The sequence below is a fragment of the Theropithecus gelada genome, chromosome 11 (genome assembly GCF_003255815.1).
Source record: "Theropithecus gelada isolate Dixy chromosome 11, Tgel_1.0, whole genome shotgun sequence".
Classification (NCBI taxonomy): Eukaryota; Metazoa; Chordata; class Mammalia; order Primates; family Cercopithecidae; genus Theropithecus; species Theropithecus gelada.
In genome coordinates this window covers 89,939,126-89,945,125 of record NC_037679.1, presented here as the reverse complement: position 1 = coordinate 89,945,125, position 6,000 = coordinate 89,939,126, and the positions used below count along the sequence as shown (strand labels likewise).

The 6,000-nt window shown below is 50.0% G+C and overlaps 1 protein-coding gene and 1 pseudogene across 1 annotated transcript in view; one reads left to right on the top strand and one right to left on the bottom strand.

Annotated features, from left to right (window-relative positions):
• STX2 (syntaxin 2) overlaps nucleotides 1–6,000 on the top strand; it is a 50,174-nt gene that overhangs the window by 21,063 nt on the left and 23,111 nt on the right. The gene's annotated exons all lie outside the window — the stretch shown is intronic.
• Nucleotides 3,553–3,642, bottom strand: LOC112635730 (annotated as a pseudogene).

Here is a 6,000-nt window from a genome sequence, read left to right as displayed (position 1 = left end):
CGCCGCCCCCCCCGGGGGGGGGGGGGGGGGGGGGGCGGGGGTGGGGGGGGTAGGGAGCCGAGATCCGCCCACTGCACCCCCGCCCGGGGGAGAAAAAGAGACACCCCCTAAAAAAAAAAAAAAAAAAAAAAAAAAAAAAAGAGCGTCTTTGCAAAACGTAGATATTTCAGGCCCTCCAAGACACGGATCCAGCCCTGCAGGAGCATGAAGTGTGTGTGGTTCTGGTTTGGGTTTTAGTGACGGCGAGGCTGGGATTCTCCTGCAGGACGGCGGGGGGTTGATTCGCTCCTGCAGTCAGCCGTCAGCCTGGCTGGCGCCCTGTGTTCGGGGCCGTCGTCCTGCGGCTGCGCGCGCTCGCGTTTTCTCCGCTTCCTGTTCCCTCAGCAGTTCCCTGGGGCTCCCCTCGGACTGTGCTGGGACCGCTTCTGCGCCGTCTCCGTCTCCAGCGCCGCCTGCTCCCGTGCGTTCTGTGCTTTTCTGCGGGAAATCAGACTCAGGGAGACCCGGGTCCTTGTGCGGAAGCCCCTGAGGGCCCTGGAGGAAGCCGCACCAATCCTGTTCCACCGGTTATCCCTGTGTGGCCTTGGACGCATCACTTAACATCTCCGGGGCTGTTCCCACACGTGTGAAATGGGCTAGTGGTGGCATCTGCCTTTCAGTGCTGTTGTGATTCTTCCCCCCGCCGCCCCAGCGGAGTCTCCCTCTGTCGACCAGGCGGGAGTGCAGCTGCGTGATCTCAGCCCACTGTGGGCTCAGCCTCCTGGGCTCAGACAGTCCTCCCACTTCAGCCTCCTGAGTAGCTGGGATGACAGGTTTATATATATCATATATGTATAACATATATATACACACACATATAAATAATATGTATACACACACACACCTTTTTTTTTTTTTTTTGTAGAAACAACATCTCACTATGTTGCCTCTCTCCTGTCTCCTCCCCTGCAGGGCATGGGGGCCGCTCATGGGGCTTTCTGCCTTCAGAAACAAAGCCCTGAACCCCCGTAAGGAGCTGCGTGGCCCGGCTCCGGCAACCCCCTCCCAATGCAGGGCCTTACTAGGGAGCCTCGGCTCCAGGACCCCTGCCCTGCTTCAGCCCAGCTGCCCCCACCACAGGCTGGGACCACCCCACCCGAGGCCTTCCTGCCCTTGCGGTTCCTCTCCGCTTCCTTCTTACCTCCTTCAGTGAAGATTCGCTATGATCTGAAGTTATCCTCAGTTTAGTATTATTCTCGAAGGATATTTTCACTGAGTAGAAGGTTCTAGTTTAGATGTTACTTTCTTTCACCACTCTGAAGATTTAAAACATATTTTTCCAGTGTCTTTGGCTTTACCTTTTTTTTTTTCCAGCTAATTAGAGCTTTTAAGGTATTTGGTTTTTGGTCTTTGGTTTTAGCAGTTTTACTTTGATGTTTTGAAATGTGGTTTTCGTTTTCTTTTTCCCTCTTATAAGGCTTCTTGAATCTTTGGATTGACATTTTCTGGCTGTGTTTTGAAAAACTTTGGCCATTACTTCTTCAAACTTTGGCCATTACTTCTTGCTCCTTTTTCTGTCATCTCTCTTTGCGACTGGAATTGTCTTTTAGAGCTTTTCACTATATCCTTTCTGTCTGTCCTCTTTTGTTCTCTATTGTTCATCATTTTCTCTATATATTTCATTTTGAAAATGTTTTCCCGACTTATCTTTTAATTTCTCTTCAGCGATTGTCTTGCAGGTCAGGGAATCTTTCTTCATCTATGGAATTATTTTTGGATTGGTTTTAACTCCTATAATTCCATTTGGTTCCTTTTAATACTGTCCTATTCTCTGAGAAAATTTATGATATTACATTTTATCTCTTTGAATGTAATTGTTTTAACGTCTGTGTCTTGTAACTTCATTAACTGGTGCCTATGTGGATGGGTTAATGTTGTCCGTTTTTGTTGGTTTTTTTGGTGTGTGTTTTTTTGGTTATTTTTGATTTGAGTTTTGAGCTTGGTATTGGAATGATGTGTAGTAATAATTCGAGTCCTGAATGATATTTTCATTATAAAGAGGTGATGTATTTTTATTTCTGGCAGATGGTTAGAAGCGCCAGCAGTTCTGGACCTGATTTTAGGGACTGAGATGATTTAGACTGACGCTTCGGCCCCTGTGAGGGCCAGCTTCCCACCTGCCTGTCCTCCGAGTCAGCACTTTTCTCCGCTTCTCTGCAGCCCAATTGCCTTTTATGGAGTTGGCACCTGCCCCCGGTAAAAGTGGCTGCAAAAGTGGGACCCACCTCCTTGGGTTTTCTCATCTGAGTCTGCTTTCCTGCCTTGTTAGGTTCCTTTCTTTTTTTATTGTTTTGTTTTGTTTTGTTTATTTTTGCACCTTGTTAGGTTTCTAATGGCTTTCCACAGGTTTGAAAAGAGTAGTGTCTACCCTTTCTAATTGTTCTCAGCAGGAGGATTGAGCTGAATCACCTAGGCCGCTGGAAGAGGAGGTGCCCAATATCAGTGGTTGGAAATGCCACGTTTGTCACATGTGACCTTATGGCCGGTGTCTCGCAGGATGAGACAGGCAGTGCCTCTTTCATTTTGCTGATGAGCTGCCTAAGCCCCTGTGTGCCTGTGGTGGCAGCAAGGTCACTCTTTCCTTCCTGAGTGCCTCCCACCCCTGCTGTGTAAGAGCTCAGGGCTTTCTTTCCCAGGGAAGTGAGTCCTGCTGTGGCCCACCAGCTCAAGAGGGAGACTCTCATCCACCGGCAGGCCCGGCGCTCAGATCTCGTGGTTTCTGTGGCCGCGCAGTGGCTCACGACTGTCTCCTGAGTCTGATTGTCCTCAGCTGTGCTCAGGCGCTGGCTGGGCCGGACCGCTGCACAAATACCCTTGCTGTGTGTACATTTTAACTTCGACGCCTACACTCAGCCCTCATTCCCCAGGCACAGTGGCCAGGCGTTGGGGGTGTTTGCATCAGCCTCATGCACCACGGGAGCCAGCACTCCCGCCACAAACTGTGGACCTGCCCCCCTCTTTATTCATAGCAAGTCTCTGTAATTCCCGTTAAATGCCCCATTTTGTAAGGCATTTTGTGTTCCCTTTACTGTCCTAAAATGAAGTTCATAGATGATATAGCCTACCTACTTCCATAATGTTTTAAAAACATGTAATATCCAAACTAATATGAAGAAGACATAAAATGGAAGTAACTTACATACTGAAGTACAAATTGTATTGTGCAGGCTCAGGCACAACACCAGAAAACGAAATTCAGGCACTTGCCCCCTACAAACAAGTCCTGTGACTGACAGCCGAGACTGCAAGCTGATGAGGCGTTGTGATTCAGATGCTGTCAGCAGGCTTCCCTGTGCTTTTCCTAAGGCAGTTGTGTCGCTGAAATAGAATGAAGTACAGCTTTCTCGCCATGCAGAGCGGTGTCACGGCAGTTGCATTCCTGAAAATCCACTGGATATTGAAACGATGCAGATGAAAATAGGACTTATTTGTAAGCTGGAGTTAGGTTCTGGGCTCAGGAAAACAGGTCTTTTCTCCTGCCCGAGTGAGCAGTGTCCATTTGGAAGTTATGCGGGTCAGCGGGTGATGTGCTGACATAACGAGGTTCGAGGGTGGTACACCTCACACGCGCGTGGACACCCCGTCGTCATGCTCAGGAGCGCTGTGCGGCGCTGGCCGGTGCCGTCGTCACGCTCAGGAGCGCTGTGTGGCGCTGGCTGGTGCCGTTCCTGGCTCCTGTCCTCTGGCCGCCAGTGGCTCTGCCTGTTTTATGGCGACTGGAAATACCCCACAGATTTCAGAATACCTCTTGGGGTGGTAGAAAGATTCCCCTGAGAATCTCCCTTTAGAAACATGTTCACAGAGGAGAACCACGAAATGGCCCCTTTGTGTCTAGTTCCTCTTTTTTTCTAGTTTCATCCATTATCAGAATAATTTTTCTCCGTTTTTTTCTTTTTTCTTTCCTTTTTTAAATAGAGATGGCATCTTGCTAGTTGCCCAGGTTGGCCTTAAACTCCTAGGCTTCAGTGATCCTCCCGCTTCAGCCTCTGAAGTAGCTGGGACTACAGGTGCACACCATTGTGCCCTGCTTAAAAATTATCTTTCTAGGCTGGACGCAGTGGCTCACGCCTGTAATCCCAGCACTTTGGGAGGCCGAGGCGGGCGGATCACGAAGTCAGGAGTTTGAGACCAGCCTGGTCAATATGGTGAAACCCCAACTCTACTAAAAATACAAAAATTAGCCGGGTGTGGTGGTGGGGGCCTGTAATCCCAGCTACTTGGGAGGCTGAGGCAGGAGAATTGCTTGAACCCAGGAGGCAGAAGTTACAATGAGCCGAGATTGTGCCACTGCACTCCAGCCTGGGTGACAAGAGCAAGACTCCGTCTCAAAAAAAAAAAAAAAAAAAATCTCTAATGCATCTTGGCTGATGTCTTTTTTTGCTCAGAAACCTTCAGTGCTGACTGGTGCCCTCAGTAAAAGCCCCAAAGTCAGGCGGGCCTGCACACTCCTGCCCGGGCAGCCTACAGTCGGCCTCCTCCCACGCCAGTCACTTCAGCCCGCTGTCCTGCTGCTCTGTGCTGCAGACCCTTCTCCTGCCTGGGATAGAAGCCGCCAGTCTCTCCACTCCCAGGTCAGATGTCCCCTCCTGCGGGACAGCTGCAGTAGACGCCTCTTCTCCTGGCTGCCCATGGCGTTTTGTGAAACCTGTCTCGTCTGTTGTTAGTTTCTGCCTGGCATTGGCGCTTCCTGGGTTTGTCTTATCTTTTTTTTTTTTTTTTTTTTTTTTTTTTTTTTTTTACCAAGTTATTAGATCCCTGGTGATCTTCTTAGCCTCCTTGCATGACATGAGCCTTCACACACGTAGAGCACTCAGTAGGTATTACTGGTGTGTGACCTCTCACCTCTGGACATCACTCAGTCTCTGATCTGGTTCTGAAACCCTGGAGGATCCAGGCTGCATCTGATGACCACAGCTGAGCGTGGAAAGAAGACTTAGCATGCGCTGGTGTGCAGTGGGTACTCAGGGCACCCTGCGTGTGCTCAACTGAGGGGGTGCCAGGAGGAGAATGGGCATCTCTGAAAGCTTTCATTTTTGGCCAAGTTGTCTATGGTGGAAACGTTTGCCATTTCCCCGGCTGATGCGTGTGAGATTGAGTGAGAGAGGCAAGTGCAGGACTCTGTGAAACGACAGCAGGGCTCCAGAGACAGGGTGGGGGCCTTCCTGTCTCAGCAACTTCTGGCCAGAGGAGAGGGAAACCCCCTTCAGGTCACTTCAGCCACCGGACTGGCAGACGTGAGTGTGTGGCATGGAGCAGACATCCTGCCACCCTCCTGGGCTCTGGGGCAGCCAGGTGTGAAAGCAGAGGCTGCCGTGACGCCCTGGGGTGGCCTTAGGTCTCAGCACCGCCCTGGAGTGTTGGCCCCTGCTCTGCCAGCCTCCCTCCATGTCAGGAGGCCGGCCCCTGCCTCCGTCGCCCTCTTCTTGCAGCCCTGAGTGTCTGAGAAGCCAGCCCAGGGCAGCCGGCCCAGCAGCACTGAAGTGGTGGCTGTGATTCTTCGGGCGTCTTGGGGAGACAGCTGATAGCACCAGAGAAGAGCACACACACAGGAGACTTTGTTGAGATCATTGTTATGTCTCCATTTTCCTTTCCCAGGTCTAGGTGTTAGCAGTGGATTTAGGCAGCCGTTTCATTCATTGGTGTAGACCAGCAAGTCTCAAACTTGTGTCACCTGGAGGGTTTGCTAACTCAGCTTGCTGGGCCACTGCCGCCACCTCAGTTTCTGAATAGGTCCAGGGTGGGGCCCGGGGATTTGTGTTTCTACTAAGGTCCTACCTGATACATATGAAAGCTGCTGTCTAGGAACCCACCTTGAGAACCACTGGTATAAGTGGTAGTTTTTCTTACAGAAAAAAAGTGAATATTTACTAAGGATACTGTTTCACTTAAATTCATTGGATATCATTTATGTTGGATGTTATAGCTCAGATGCTGTATTTTATTTTTTTTATTTTAAATTTT